Genomic DNA, 17,060 nt, shown 5'->3' on the forward strand with positions numbered 1-17,060 from the left:
AATGAGGAAGTCAAAAACAGAATAAGGCAAGCCATTGGTCCCTATGAAGATCTTCTCACCACCATCAAGAGGCGCAAATTAAAATGGTTCGGCCACGTAACAAGAGGAGAGGGGCTTGCCAAGACAGTGCTCCAGGGAACAGTCAGAGGAGGAAGGAAGAGAGGAAGACAGAAGAAGAGATGGGAAGACAACATCACAGAATGGACAGGATTGAAGCTGAGCGAGGCGGTCAAATGTGCGAAAGACAGGGATGGATGGAGAGGACTGGTTGACAGGTCATCTGTAGCGCCCCAACGGCAACCGCCATGGGGCAGCTGAGCTGAGCTGAGCTGATCCAGTTTTGTTAATTTTATTTAAGTAATTGATCACATCATGTATTGTTCTTATGGTTGTGGCAATATTTCTGCCTTTGATAAATCCTACCTGGTCATTATTTACTAGTTTATCTATTACTTTGCTAAGTCTGTCTCCGAATACTTTTGCTAATATTTTGTAGTCGGAGTTAGTAAGAATTATAGGTCTCCAGTTGTTTAACTTGTCTCTGTCTTGGTCTTGCCTTTGTGGAACAGAGTGTTTATTCCTTGTTTCTGAGTATATGAAAATTCTCCTTTGTCGAATGAATCCATGAATGAGTCAGTAATTGTCTTACCTAATTTATTCCAAAAGAATTTCAAGAATTCTACTGTGATCCCGTCACTTCCGGGTGCTTAACCATTCTTTAGATTCATTAAGGCATTAGATGTTTCTTCTTGTGTGGTATTTCCCTCGCATAAGGTAGCTTCCCCCTCATCTAGACGTGGAAACGTTTTGTTTTCTATAAATTCACTGGTTGCTTCTATAACATTTTCTGTGGTAGTACTTTGCCTACAGAGATTTTTATGAAATATACTTGTTCATTGAATATGTCATTCTGATCAGTTATAATTTCACCAGAGTCATTGCATAATCTAGTTGTGATTTTTCTTTTTCCTCTATGTTTTTCTAAGCTACAAAAGTACTTGGTGTTGCGTCCCCTTTCCTCAATCCATTTTACCCATGATCTAATCTGTGCTTCTTTAGCTTTGTCTAGTTCTAATAATTCTAGTTAGTTTCTGCTTTAACTACAATAAACTCTTATTTGCTTCTACATTAGTAGGATTTTTAACGAGCTCATATTCTTTTTCTTTTAGCTGTGTGTGTATGTTCTGGATTTCGTTTCGTTTTTCGCAAGATAGTTCTTTTCCAAACTCACAGCAAGAGTTTCTAATGTCTACTTTACATAATTCCCATTAAACTATAATTATTACAGATAATTTCATTACTATATTCATTTATCGTTTTTTTCAAGAAGGTCATTCATTTTTTTTTTTTAAACATTTCTTTCTTTGAATAGCTGTTGTTGAATTTTCAGCATCCTGGGCCACGTACGAATTCACAAGCATTAAGTTCTATGGCTACTGCTTTGTGGTCGGAACTAGGTGCGTGCTGGTATTCGCTAAATACACATGAATAGAATATGAGAGAGAGAGGGGGAGGGGGGGGGCAGGGGAGAGAGAGAGAATCTGAGACACACACACACACACACACACACACACACACACAGAATCTGTGAGACACACAGAGACAGAGAGAATCTGAGAGAGAGAGAGAGAGAGAGAGAATTGGAATGGTTTATTCACAATCAGGCCACAGCCCCGAGTGAAGGGGGTATACGTAAACATAATACAACTCAGCGAAAACACATAAACAAATAAGCATCAATATAGACAACAAGCCGTGCATTGTATCCGTGTAAATATATAGACAACAAAAAATACATTATAACTGTTTTACGAAGTAACAATTTCTCTTAATTAGAATGCCTTATATAAGAATACCGAAAAAATATGTACGTCATTGATATTGCTTGACGACATTAACAAATTCAACTTGAACAGAGGGATGCTTGTAGTACTTAGGTTTTATAAACATTTGACATACATGTTTTAGTGTTGGGCAGCAAAGAACAAAATGCACCTCGTTTTCTTGGGCTTCATGACACAAAGGACAGATTAAATCATTTGCACAAAAACTTCTGTATCTAAAGTGATGTACTGTCAATTCTGATATACCTGGTCTAAATCTTGTTACACGTTTCAGATGCCTGTCTATATCTAACAGCAGATAAGGTTTCAAATCAGGTATATTACAGAATGTTCTATACATATCAAATCTATCACTAGTGCAAATGTGACTATACCATGTTTGTCATCTACAATCAATAAGCCTTTGGCGAAAAACAGATATAAAGCCATTAACGCTACCAACACCCTGCTCCATCCACACAAAGCCAAATCCATATTCGAACAGACAGACGAACCTTCGTTACCCAGTTATTTTTTCCCTTTCTATCTAAATCATGTAATATCTTATAGGCTTTATACGGTATTCTATTATCCCCCATTTGCAACAGTTTAAGCCAATATCGAATACAATTTACAGCAGAGTTTACATATATTGGGTAGCGATTTGTTTCGCCGTAGACTAGATCATTCGGTGTTCGCATATCTATTCCTAAAAATTTCTTCAAATCCAATAAATGGACAGACTCACAATGTAAAACAGCATTATCTAGACCCCATATCTCAGATCCATATTGTACTATTGGTTGTATTTGGCAATCAAACAGCTTAATAAACAAGTGGAATGAATTATTCGCTAAATACACATGAACAGAATCTGAGGGGGGGGCGGGAGGGGGGGGGGAGAGAATCTGATAGATTTGAAACACACACACACACACACACACACACACACAGAGAATTTGTGAGACACATAGAGACAGAGAGCGAGCGAGAGACAGAGACGCAGAGAGAGAGACAGAGAATCTGAGAGACAGAGAGAGAGAGAATCTGAGAGACAGAGAGAGAGAGGAGGGGGGCAGAGAGAGAATCTGAGAGACAGAGAGATAATCACTCCAGAAGAGTGATACACCTGAAAAACTGTTGTCGCTCTTGCAAGAAACATCTAACTGCTTCCTGGATATTCAAAATTGGATGACTCTAAATAAGTTACAATTGAACGCGGACAAAACTGAAGCAATGATCATAGGAACTAAACAAAAACTCTCTTCCATTACAACTAATACAATCAAACTTGGCAGTACATCCATCCCTCTGTCCAGTTCAGTCAGGAACCTCGGCGTTGTCCTTGACAACACACTGTCCATGCAAAAATTTATCAATCAGACATGTCAATCCTGCTACTCTCAACTGCGGCGCATCAGTTCCATCCGGAAATATCTGTCCATTGACGCAACATCTAGACTTGTCGTTTCTCTCATTCTCTCTCGCCTTGACTACTGTAACTCTCTATTGTCTGGTTTGCCTGCTTCATCCATTCAGTCCCTTCAGCGCTTACAAAATTCTGCTGCCCGACTCGTCCTCAGAAAGAAAAGATCTGAGCACATCACTCCTCTTTTGCAACATCTCCACTGGCTCCCTGTCTCACACCGAATAAAGTACAAGATCAGCACTCTATGCTACAGATGTATTCACAAATCAGCACCTTCCTATCTCTGTGGCTGCCTTCACCTCTACACTCCATCTCGCTCACTACGATCAGCTTCGGATCCACTCCACTTACGCATACCCAGATTCAAACTCTCGACTGTTGGCCGTCGTTCTTTCTCTGTCTCTGGACCTTGCAATTGGAATGAACTTCCTCTTTCGCTTCGTCAAGTCTCCACACTCAGCTCTTTCAAGTCTGGCCTTAAAACCCACCTCTTCCCAAAATAGCCTTCCTTCCCTGCCTCTTCCTTGTCTTTAGTTTCTCCAGTTTTAGAGTTATGCGTGCGTGAGAATGACTGGTGCGAAAGCGCTTAGATTTGTCTATGCACAAGATTCAGCGCTATATAAGTACCATTATTATTATTATTATTATATTCTGAGAAACACAAAGAGAGAGAGAGAACCTGAGAGAACACAGAGAGAGAGAGAGAATCTGTGAGACATACAGAGATAGAGTCTCTCTCTCTTTTTCTCTCTCTCTCTCTATCTCTGTGTCTCTCAGATTATCCCTCTCTCTCTCTGTTTCTCAGATTCTCTTTCTCTCTCTCTCTGTATCTCTCTCTCTGTGTCTCTCAGATTGTCTCTGTCTCTGTCTCTCAGGCTCTCTCTCTGAGCCAAGGAGTAGGGCACAAGAGCGGCTTTGCATCGGAATTTAAAGAGAGACTTATAGCATGTTACAAACAAAACTGCCGCGGAGAATTAGAGAGCAATGATAGGTATAAATGGTTTTATTCATTTAAATCACTATTTCAGACGGAGAAGTATATTAAAGTCTGCTTTGCGAAGCTCAGATTGAGAGAAGATGGTTCGATTCAGACGTAGAAACATCTCCTTGCCCAATGTGTGGCGAAAGCCCGGAAGTTGAAAATCATGTTATTCAACTGCAAAAGATATGATGAATTGCGAAAAAAATGTACCCTTTTCAATACAGCTCCAGCGCAGAGAAAAGATTTCTTCGGCATACTGATGACAGATATGAAGATATGATACTTTCACTTGCAAAATATGTATATGAGGCAATGAATATACGGAAAACGTCCATCATCGGTCCAAATACTCAATAATCAATTGAAAATTTGTATGGGTTCTATGAGGAAAAAACATGGATGAAAAGGAAGGGCTACATTTGGATGGTCAATATCGACATTGTAATTATTTGATGCGTTCGTATTGATATGATGGGTCTTGATGTTGAGGCATGAAAAATTATTTCAGGATTTATATGTACTTTAGTATGTGTTTGTACTGATATGATGCGTGAAGATTCTGTACTTTGTTTTCTCTGCACTGTTCAAACCTTGGAGATGAACGACTGAAAAAAGGCACATTAACCCCCTGTCACATGTACTTTAAGTTAATGACAAATGCCAAAGTGTCGCAAATCTCATTAGTTTATGTTGTTTCAACTCTGTTTTTTTTGTTTTTGTTATTTTTCTGTTCCATTTTTATCTATTTTGCACCATTTTGTTCTGATTAGTACCTGCTATGTCACCAGAGCTTTTCAGCTAATGACATTAAATAGTTCAGTGTTCAGTGTTCTCTATGTGGCTCTCAGACTCTCTCTCTCTCTCTCTCTACCTCTCTCTCTCTCTCTCTCAGAGATTCTCTCTCTCTCTATGTCTCTCTCTCTGAGTCTCAGATTCTCTCTCTCTCCCTCTCTCTCAGATTCTGTATCTATCCCCCTCTCTCTCTGTCTCTCAGATTTTCTCTTTCTGTTTCTCTTTCTCTCAGATTCTCTCTCTCTCTCTCTCTCTCTCTCTCTCTCAGATTCTCTCTCTCACTCTCTCTCTGTCTCTCAGATTCTCTCTGTGTCTCTTAGATTCTCTCTCTCCCTCTGTGTGTGTGTGTGTGTGTGTGTGTGTGTGTGTGTGTGTGTGTGTGACAAATTCTCACTCTCTCTTCTTCTCTCTGTCTCTCTGTATCTCTCAGATTCTCTCTCTCTCTCTCTCTTTGTGTGTGTGTGTGTGTGTGTGTGTGTGTGTGTGTGTGTGTGTGTGTGTGTGTGTGTGTCTCAGATTCACTCTCTGTCTCTCTGTCTCCCAGTTTCTCTGTCTCTCTCTGTCTCTCTTAGATTCTCTCTCTCCCTGTCTCTGTCTCAGATTGTCTCTCTCTCTCTGTCTTTTTCTCTCTGTCTCTGTCTCTGTCTGTCTCTCTGTCTCTGTCTGTCTCTCTCACTCACTCTCTCTCTCTCTCTCTCGCTGTGTGTCTCTCAGATTCTCTCTCTCTCTCTCTCTCTCAGATTATTTCTGTCTCTCCCTCTCTCAATTTCTCCCTGTCTCCCTTGTTGCGTCACGTATTGTCGCCGGCGACATTATGTGCAGGCCTTACTACATGTATTGTCGCCCTGCACATATTGTCGCCGGCGACATTACGTGCAGACCCTCACTGCACATATTGTCGCCCTTCTGCAATGAATATTATATGCCACTACCAAAAAAGGACTGCATAGTCAGAGTGCTCTTGGCCAAGTGTGTTATTCTTATCATAGTTGTAAAGTTGTTCTTATTAATGTTCCTGTTGTTGGTGTGTGCATGTGTTCGTGCGCGCACGCGCGTATGATATTGTTGTGTGCTTGTTTGTGTGAGTGTATGCATGAGCGTGTATTTCGTGTCTGTGTTTGGGAGTACATTCGTGTTTTTGTTAAACGGGAATGTGGTGGGGGAGGTGGGGGTATATGTTTGCGGGTGTATTTGACGTGTGTGTATGTGTGTGAGTGTGCGTGCATGTTTGCGTGTTTGTGTGTGTATGTGTGTGTGTGTGTGTGTGTGTGTTCTGCAAGGTGAAGTTAACAAGGAGATGTCCACCACGTATCACGTCTGTTTATGACTTCCCTTATCTCAGTCTTTGGTCACGGCGGTATTAAGACCACATGTGTGTGTGTATGTGTGTGTGTGTGTGTGTGTGTGTGTGTGACCACTTGACAGGTCTGTTTACGACTTCCCGTATCTCTTTGATCATTGCGGCATCGAAGCCGCCTCTGCCTCTCTTTCTCTGCCTATCTGTGTGTGTGTGTTCGTTCGTTCGTTCTTTAGTTTAACGTCTTTTCACTGTGTTATTAGACGTGTGTGTGTGTGTGTGTGGTGTGTGTGTGTGTGTGTGTGTGTGTGTGTGTGTTCGTGCGTGCGTGCGTGCGTGTGTGTGTGTGTTCCTCCGTACGTGCAGAGGTGAAAACAAAGGACGACCACCTTGTAAAAGGCCGCCGAAGATTTTTTTTCATTGTTTCATTTATAATCAAAGATGTGTTCTTGTTTACAAACTGTAGACGTTCCGATGAGTTTTGACGCTTATCAGGTCCTTCAAATATATTATTAGAATTATAAATTTCTCTTCTCAGCTCATCGTGCTAAAATCTGGTTAGTTTCTTTTGCTGTTAAACTTCAAATGTTACGTGTACGTGTATTTCTAGTATGACAAGGCTGTGTCAGTTTTTTCTTATTTTTGTTTTCCTCTTCTTTCTTGCTTGAATTTCAAAATGCATTCTTACTTTTAAAACCACAGTGTGTTGTATGAAACAGTGATCTCAATTTGTAAATAAGGAGATGTATGAAGAATAAACGAAAGAAATACTGAAAAAAAGCTTTCATAAACGAAAAAAGAAAGAAAATAAGGAACAACTGTGTGTTTAAAATCAGTAAACAAAAGTATAAAATATGGACAGGACAAGGTTTTCATAGTCTTGGAATTGTCAACCTGTCAAATGTCCGTACCCTGAATTGTCGGGGAAAAGATCATGATGTAAGCAAGCATTCAAACATGATAAAAGCTCAAGTTGTGATACCACCATCCAAAACCGCAACAGTGTCATAAAAGATCGTTTATGACTATCCCTATCTCTTTGTCCATGGTGGCGTTGCTAATTCTTTCTGCGGCATGCGGATGTTTTACACACACACACACACACACACACACACACACACACACACACACACACACACAAACACGCACACACAACACACACACATAAACCCATACACAAACTTTGACATATATTCGAATTCTGAAATTTGCCATTCCACTTACACAAACACCTAAAACACCCCAAAGCTGAACTGAACTAGACAGACCGAGAGAGAGAGAGAAAAAGAGAGAGAGGGAGGAGAAAGACAGACATGGAAAGAAAGAGAGGAGGGGTGTGGGTTGTACATCAGAGTTAATTAATACACAATGGTAAACATAAACAAATAAACATAAAAAGCATGCAATAAAATCACATGAATCTTTAAAATGCATCTTCATCTCTCTCTCTCTCTCTCTCTCTCTCTCTCTCTCTCTCTCATACGCACCAACAAAAACAATGAGCACAGTGATCATCATAATACTATCATTATTTCTACATTGAATTTTTTACTCTAAAAAACTAGGGACAATATATGCAGTGAGGTCTGCACGTATTGTCGCCGGCGACAATAATTTTATGTGCAGGGGCGACAATACGTGCCACAATATTCCTCTCTCTCTCTCTCTTTCTCTGTGTCTCTCAGATACTCTCTATCTCTCTCTGTGAGTCTCTCAGACTCTCTTTCTTTTCTGTCACTCAGATTCTCTCTCTCTCTTCGTCTCTCAGATTCTCACTCTCACTCTCTCTTCGTCTCTCTCTCTCTCTCTCTCTCTCTGTCTTTCAGATTCTCTCTCTCTCTGTGTCTCTCAGATTCTCTCTCTCTCTCTCTCTCTCTCTGTCACTCAGATTCTTTCTCTCTCTCTCCCTCCCTCTCTCTTCGTCTCTCAGATTCTCTTTCTCTCTCTCTCTGTCTCTCAGATTCTCCCTCTCCCTCTGTGTCTTTCAGATTCTCTATCTCTCTCTGTGTGTCTATCAGATTCTCTCTCACTCACTCTCTGTCACTCAGATTCTCTCTCTCACTCTCTCTCTGTCACTGTCTGTCAGATTCTCTCTCTCTCTGTTTCTCAGATTATCTCTCTATCTCTCTCTGTGTTTCTCTCAGATTCTCTCTCTCTGTTTCTCTCAGATTCTCTCTCTCTCCCCCCTCTCTGTACGTGCGTGCGTGTGTGTGCGTGCGTGTGTGTGAGAGAATCTCTCTCTCTCTCTGTGCTTCTCTCTTTCTCTGTCTCTCAGATTCTTTCTCTCTGTTTCTCTCAGATTCTGTCTCTCTCTGTCTCTCCCAGATTCCCTCTCTGTCTCAGATTCTCTCTGTGTCTCTCAAATTCTCTCTCTCTCTCTCTTCGTCTCACAGATTCTCTCTGTCTCTCAGATTCTCTTTCTCTCTGTCTCTCAGATTCTCCCTCTCTCTCTCAGATTCTATCTCAAATTCTCTCTCTCTCTCTCTCTCTCTGTTTGTCAGACTCTCTCTCTCTCCCTTTGTGTCTCTCAAATTCTCTCTCTGTCTCAGATTCTCTCTCTCTGTGTCTCTCAAATTCTCTGTCTCAGATTCTCTCTCTCTCTCTCTCTTCGTCTCACAGATTTTCTCTATCTCTGTGTGTCTCAGATTCTCTCTTTGTCTCTCAGATTCTCTCTCTGTCTCTATCTCTCCGTCTCTCAGACTCTCTCTCTCTGTGTCTCTCAGATTCTCTCTTCCCCCGGTGTGTGTGTGTGTGTGTGTGTGTGTGTGTGTGTGTGTGTGCGTGCGTGTATGTGTGTGAGAATCTCTTTCTCTCTCTCTGTGCTTCTCTCTCTTTCTCTAAGATTCTCTCTCTCATATTCATTCTCTCTCTCTCAGATTCTCTCTTTCTGTGTCTATCTGTGTCTCTCAAATTCTCTATGTCTCTCAGATTCTCCCTCTCTCTCCGTCTCTCAGACCCTCTCTCAGATTCTATCTCAAATTCTCTCTCTGTCTCTGTTTCTCAGATTTTCTCTCTCTGCGTCTCAGATTCTCTCTCTCCCTCTGAAATTCTCTCTCTCTCTCTCCCAGATTCCCTCTCTCTCTCTTCGTCTCACAGATTCTCTCTCTCAGATTCTCTCTTTGTCTCTGTCCATATCTCTGCGTCGCTCAGATTCTCCGTCTCTCAGACTCTGTTTCTCTCAGATTCTCTCTCTCTCCGTCTCTCTCAGATTCTCTCTCTTTCCCCCCCCCCCCCCCTGTGTGTGTGTCTGTGTGTGTTTGTGTGAATCTCTTTCTCTCTCTGTGCTTCTTTCTCTTTCTCTATGTCTCTCAGATTCTCTCTCTCAGATTCTTTCTCTCTGTTTCTCCCAGATTCTCTCTCTCTCTCTCTCTCTCTCTCTCTCTCTCTCAGATTCTCTCTTTCTGTGTCTATCGTTCTCTGACCTCATCCTTCATACCACGTTTTCACATCTGACCCTTGGTTGTAGAGTTCTCTGACGTCATCCTTCATACCGCGTTCAGGACATCGCAGTCAGCGCGTTTAAACAGGTGGATCTTCTTTCTACGCTGACACTGGAAGTAGACTTCTGAGTCATTGTCTGTTACGCCAATGGGTGGTCAGAGATACCTGGGACAGATGAGGAATTCTTCACCAGAAGACTCTGAAGTTGTTGTGAAGACCAGGTCCAGTACATTTTCTCTCGTGGGCTCTGCATGGACTTGGGTGAGCTTGGCTGTCTCTGTGACATTCACAAGAGCCTCCTGCACCTGACGTTGAGGGGCTGCTGGTGTGGTGGTGCCGTTTTCCCAGTTCACGTCTAGACAGTTGAAGCCACCACAGACTATCAGCTGTCTTGGTCTCCCCACAGGAGCTGCCTTCTCAGGTGACTTCCCGAGTACCTGGATAGGCGCTGTGGCATGTAGAATGAGTCCATCAAGAGGTCCTTGCTGCCCTTCAATTTGATCTTCACCCAGACGACTTCAGAGCCGAAGTCATGTTCTTCATCCGTAGATGAAACAATATCTTTGCCCACCATTATAAAGACACCTCCACCCGAAGTGGTGGTTTTTCTGTCTTTCCTATATTCTTACTCAGCCATGACTCGCAGCCACAGACGACGTCGGGTCTGATGTAATGAATGCCTGTTTCAAGCTAAGCTCTCTTTTTTTCCTCCTTCTGGCAATTGACAGTCATTGTCCACAGATTCTACTTTTCAGAAAGTTCAAAAATTGAGGAGACTGATTTCCTTGTTTTTGAAGATTTCGCATGTTGTGGTTGTAAGGGTTTCTGGTGCCCTGACTCTGTTGAGACAGACGAAGTCTTGCTTTGGTCACCGCGGGGGCTGCTGGAAAAGAGTGGATTAAAAGTAGGTGAGAAGATCTCAGAAGTCAAGATTTCGTCAGCGATGGGCTCGCAAATGCTTGGGGGATACCTCGTAACTGCGAAAAGGGAAGCTGTCGACATTCATTGTATAACTGTGAAAACATAGCCACTGTACGTTACTACGCTGGAGGACGCTGTTGTCTTTTGAGCACGGATGTTCTGTGATTCAAACTGCAGGCCATCACATTCATCGTTTTCAAAAGCTGTGACAATCAAATCATTGTCTCTGCAACATGTGTTTTCTTACGGCACGACGGAATTGGCAAAAACTCAGTTTCCATATTGGCAATCACGACTTTGATCTGCCTGTGTTGTTGACACTTCAGTAGCTTGTTTTAACGCTTCTTCTGTAAATTCTTCTGCAAACTTCAAAATTTATGGAACTAAACCAAAATTCATTCCATCAAAGACCTTGCACAGTATCTTTAATGATTTTGTTTCGGGCTGCTTCCCAAGTCAGCCAAAAGCGAAAGTGAATCTCCGAACTTGGACGTCACCTTTTTTTTCAAAATGGTGGCCTCCGTGCCTACTTTCGTCAGCATCACATTTAGATAAACCTTTTTTTTTTTTTTTTTTTTTTAACTCAAGATACACATTTATTTGTTTCAAAGTGTACTGGACGAGCCATGAATACCTAAAATCTATTTATGTAAGCTATAAGGCCAAACCACTTCGTGTCCCCTTTAAAGAAAGTATGAAATTTAAACTGTTCAGAATTCGACTCCTTGAACAGCGCAGCTTTCACAACATGACGGCAAACAAACCTGACCTGAAGGGCCCAAGTCAATGGGTCGAAAAGTCAGCTGTACGAAAACAGTGCAGTGAGAACAAAACCATGTCAACACGTGAAAATCCATGACTGAAACCAGAGCGAGTTGCCCGTCCTTATCGGTCGGTTTGAAAACACCCTTCATTGTGCTATTAAAGGACTGAACGCACTGCCGCCTCAGCAACATTGAGTGTGTTGGGTGGGTATGCAGGCAGATGTGTGTGTGTGTGTGTGTGTGTGTGTGTGTGTGTGTGTGTGTTAAAAGTGAACTTAACCTGATTGCTTATTCATTTATTCAGTTTGTGTGTATACTTACTTCGTTACATAATTTACTAACTTAATTTCAGTCACCTGGACACAATCATTGGTCATCACAATCCCCAAGAAGGGCAATCTACAACAGTGCAAAAACTACCGCACTATCAGCCTAATCAGCCACCCCAGCAAGGTCATGCTAAAGGTCCTTCTCAACCGACTGAAGCCGCAAGCAGAAATGATCATCGCCGAAGAGCAGGCCGGCTTCAGAGCAGGGAGAAGCACAACAGAACAAATCTTCAACCTGCGCTTGCTGTGCGAGAAATATCTCCAGCACCAAAGAGACCTCTACCACGTCTTCATTGACTTCAAGAAGGCGTTCGACAGGGTATGGCACGCTGCCTTATGGGCCACCATGCACAAATTCAACATCAGTGAAGACATCATCCAAGCCATACAGAACCTATACGAAAGAGCAACCAGTGCAGTCCTCTTAGCACTGGTAGCACGGGTAACTGGTTTAGAACCACGGTCGGAGTCAGACAGGGCTGTCTACTCTCTCCCACTCTCTTCAACCTCTTTCTTGAAAGGATCATGACTGACGCCCTGGAAGATCATGTGGGAACTGTCAGCATTGGAGGCAGAGTCATCACCAACCTGCGCTTTGCCGATGACATTGATGGCCTGGCAGGAGAAGAGAAAGAACTCGAAGAACTCGTGCACAAACTTGACAAGACATCATCAGACTACGGCATGGAGATCAGTGCCGAGAAGACCAAGGTTATGACCAACAACAGCCAAGGCGTAACGTCCAACTTGCACGTAAACGGTGAAAAACTGGAAGAAGTCTCCTCCTTCAAATATTTGGGTGCCATTGTGTCAGACGAGGGTTCGAAACCAGAGGTCCTGTCCAGAATCGCGCAGACTACTGCCGCACTGAGTCGATTGAAGACTATATGGAAGGACAAAAAGATCTCCCTCTCGTCCAAAATCAGACTAATGCGCTCCCTCATCTTCTCAATATTTCTATACGCTTGCGAATCCTGGACCCTCACTGCAGAACTCCAGAGAAGAATCCAGGCCCTGGAAATGAGATGCTTCCGCAAGATCCTGAACATTACATACAAAGACCAAATCACAAATGAGGAAGTGAAAAGAAGAGTCCAAAACGCCATTGGCCCATTCAAAGACCTGCTAACCACAGTGAAGGAACGCAAGCTCCGCTGGTATGGACACGTCACACGATCAGACGGCCTAGCCAAGACCATCCTGCAGGGTACCGTACAAGGAAGGAGGAAGAGAGGCAGACAGAGAAAGCGGTGGGAGGACAACATCAAAGAGTGGACGGGCCTGCCATTTGCCACAACTCAAAGGGCCGCTGAAGACCGAGGCAGGTGGCGCGAGCTGACCAGGTAGTCATCCATGGTGCCCCAACGACCCACCCACGGGTCAAGGGATAGATGAGATGAGATGAGAATTTCAGTCAGTATGTATGAGTGAATATAAACAAAACAACCTTTACCTTAGGATGCAACAAGTTTTTAAATAGTGACCATAATTGGAAGTGCATCTTCTTTAAACAAAAACAAAAAAAAGAAGAAAAAATGGTTAAGCAAATGATAGTGTACATACACATGGACTACGATTATACACAAAACGTAAATACAATACAGTACAATACAATACAATACAATACAATACAATGCAATGCATGCAATGCAATGCCATACATCTTTACCAGTCCAATTGGAAATTATCTGTGCATTCACACAACACAGTCTCTAAGCCCACAATTGAGCCCAAAGCAAAAGAACAAAAAATTCAAAAGTGAATGATAAACTGAATGAATACATGAAAATTATGAAATACAGTGGCTTGACTTATCACGTAGTAAAAGAGATAACATAAAATAACACGTATAAAAAAAGGAAAAGTAAGAAACACTTCTACAAAATTATTGCTATAAATTCTAGCATGTGATTGAAGCACACAAATTCATTTTTATAGGATGTTTTGGTATCTAAGACGTTTTTCTTCAAAGGTAAAACTGAAAACTGCAAGTGAACAACTAACAGAACTATTTTTCAATGGCAGCTTACAGATAGATAACACACAAGGATACACGAAAACATTTTTAAGAAGAGGGGACCTCGTTGGTCACCTTATAACTGAGATGGGTCAGTTTTATACACATAATGATTCCGTTTCAAAATGTAACATCGCCTTGCATTTCTCCGCTACACAATGAATATTTAAATAACTCCTGATACACTTTTGCTTTAGACACCTAAGTAAGTATACTGACGATTAATATACAGGGAATCAAAATGTACTATCACTGATTGACTGAAACTGGCAAAAATCAAATAAAAAATCTATAAAGAATGGTAACAGATTGATTACAACTGGAGAAAATATATTGAAAAAAAAAATCAAAAGATTTCAAGAAACAAAAACTGGTTTCAAATCAAGATCGCAAATAATGTCTTCAAGGAAAATTTAATGAGGTCATCAGTTACAACATATATAGATTATGATCAAAGAAAATCTGACAACATTTTCAACACAAGCGCAAACTTAACAGTGACAAGACCCTTTATTACGTACTAGTATTCTCGAAACACTATATAAATCAATATAGATACTCATATGACAATGAGGGTTGTTCCTGGCAAAATTCTATAGAAAAATCCACTTCGATAGGAAAAACAAATAAAACTGCACGCAGGAAAAATACCAAAAAAAATGGGTGGCGCTCTAGTGTAGCGACGCGCTCTCCCTACGGAGAGCACCCGAATTTCACACAGCGAAATCCGTTGTGACAAAGAATACAAATACAAATAATGAGAAAATTAGGTCGTCCATAATTACTTTTAAAAGTATAAAAATGGGGATACATATAGAACAGTGCAATCAAATGTTCACAAGAGGAAAAGCTTCATGGCTCACTTGTGGTTCCTGCTGTACAGCGGCAAAAAAACAAAAAACAACCCCCCCCCCCCAAAAAAAAAAACACACACACAAAAAAACAAAACAAACGAAAATGCCGACAATAGTGGGGATGATGGGTGAGGCGGGGTTGAGGGTTACCAGTACATACATATAACGACCCAAATATATTTTTGTTCACCATCAGAAACATGTATTTGTCAAACCGAACGTTGTGTGCTGGAAACGGAATAGTTCCACTTAAAACAATCTACACCGATCAGCATTTCATTTTTACGATCATTACATAGACCTATCCAGCTTTCAAACTTTCCGTCTTTATCACGACTTTTCGGATTATATTTGATAAATCATAACCAAATCGCCAAACATATTTTCAGGCCCAATATGCATGATAACCACTCCGGATAAATCAAGTTTGTTCGTACTCGTTCTTGCACACTGAACAGTGCGGGCTGAAGGTCATGTACCACAAGTCTGTCCGATCAAGAATGAAATTAAAAAAGGGCAACTTATTGTAGGGATCCTCGAAAACGATTGTTCATATATTTGGAAATTGTCTCTTGAAATAGTGACGGGAGCTGGATTCTGTTTGTATTTGCGAAAGATTAACACGTGCATGCGTAGTGCAACTTGAAACAAACTGATAAATTCTGGACTGTAATTCAGGAAGATTTGATGACCGAGATAGTCGTCCGTGGATAGTATGCAATGAGTAATGATGCGGTAATCTATTTCAGCGTCCTAAATTATTGCACATATTGGTTACATTTTCATGGTTTGTGGGACCAAAAACGGAAAAAAACTGATGATGCTTTTACACAATCGTTTGTGAGTAAGGGACTTCTTTCGCCTCCTTTCAGTAATATATTATCGCGAATTTTCGATTAAGTGCACGTGCACGATTCCGTTTCAGTTTCTCAAGGAGGCGTCACTGCGTTCGGACAAATCCATATACGCTATACCACATCTGACAACGCGCTATTGAGGCCTTGAGTGTATGCATATTTTTGTGTACTTATCAGAGTGGATTTCTTCTACATAATTTTGCCAGAGGACAACACTGGTTCTTGGCGCACATAAAAGAACCCGCGGCAAGAAAAAGGTTGTCCCTGGCAAAAATCTGTAAAAAATCCACTATGTCAGGAAAACAAATTCACTTGCAGGCAGAAAAACACAAAAAGGGTAGTGCTCTCAGTGTAGCGATGCGCCCTCCCTGGGGAGAACGGCCCGAATGTCACACAGATAAAAGTAATACAACATGATACAATTAATACAAAGCAATACAATTGCTTGGCAGATTGTTGCTGCTCATTGCAGATAAATGAATCTATATGGCTTCCATGTTAAACAGAAGATCCAATTCGATAAAGTCATAAAATGACTGCTATTGTTCAATGGGGAAGTGTCGCAGATAAAAGTGTCAAAGTTTTGTGGAAAAAGAAATAACAAGTGACTGACTGTGGAAACATTTTTTGGCTTATTTATATTTTTGTACCCTTCGCAGAAATGGACTGTCAACCGTCTCAGAATGTATGGAGAGAACTGATTTTTTCCCTTTTAAAGTTGATGTTGGTGTGAAAAGACAAAGAATTTCTAGAGAAAATGAATTTGTTAAACGAAAACACACACACACACACACACACACGGACACACAAACTAACTAAACACTGGGTTATTACACATACATTGTTTGTAAACACACACATGAGCCAAAACTCTGATGTCAGCTTTTAAAGTTTTTTTACCTCAAAGAATATGGTTTACGGGAATCTTAGATGCTTCGTGGTGCTTTCCTTTTTTTTTTTTTTTTTCGAGCATTAGAAACAAAGAAGTCGTCAAATCAATGTGGAAAATTATGCGTCAACAACAACAAAAGCACCAAAGGTGTGTGTGTGTGTGTGTGTGTGTGTGTGTGTGTGTGTGTGTGTGTGTGTGTGTGTGTGTGTGTGTGTGTTCGATAGGAAAACAAATAAAATAGCAGGCAGGAAAAAAATACAAAAAATGGGTGGCGCTCTCATTGTAGCGACGTGCTCTCCCTGGGGAGAGCAGCCCGAATTTCACAAAGAGAAATCTGTTGTGACAAAAAGAGTAACACAATACAATACAACACAATACAATGCGATACAACAGATGTGTCGGCGGGAGCTGGACAAACTGCAAGAAGTGTTTTGTGGGATGAGTTGTCTCATCCGCCCGTTGATCGTCTGCGATTGATGAATAACTCTCTCCATACGAACGGCGAAAGAGACGACGTTAACAGCGTTTCACCCCAGTTACCATCATCAAAATATTGCAAGCGGAAGGCTTTTTTTTCTGAAGACGTGAATGTTGACAAAGAATACTACAATTCTGACGACGGAAGCTAAAGGTTGGGTCATTCAGACACCCACTGGACATCC

This window comes from Babylonia areolata, chromosome 2 (genome assembly GCF_041734735.1).
Source record: "Babylonia areolata isolate BAREFJ2019XMU chromosome 2, ASM4173473v1, whole genome shotgun sequence".
NCBI classification, from domain to species: Eukaryota; Metazoa; Mollusca; class Gastropoda; order Neogastropoda; family Buccinidae; genus Babylonia; species Babylonia areolata.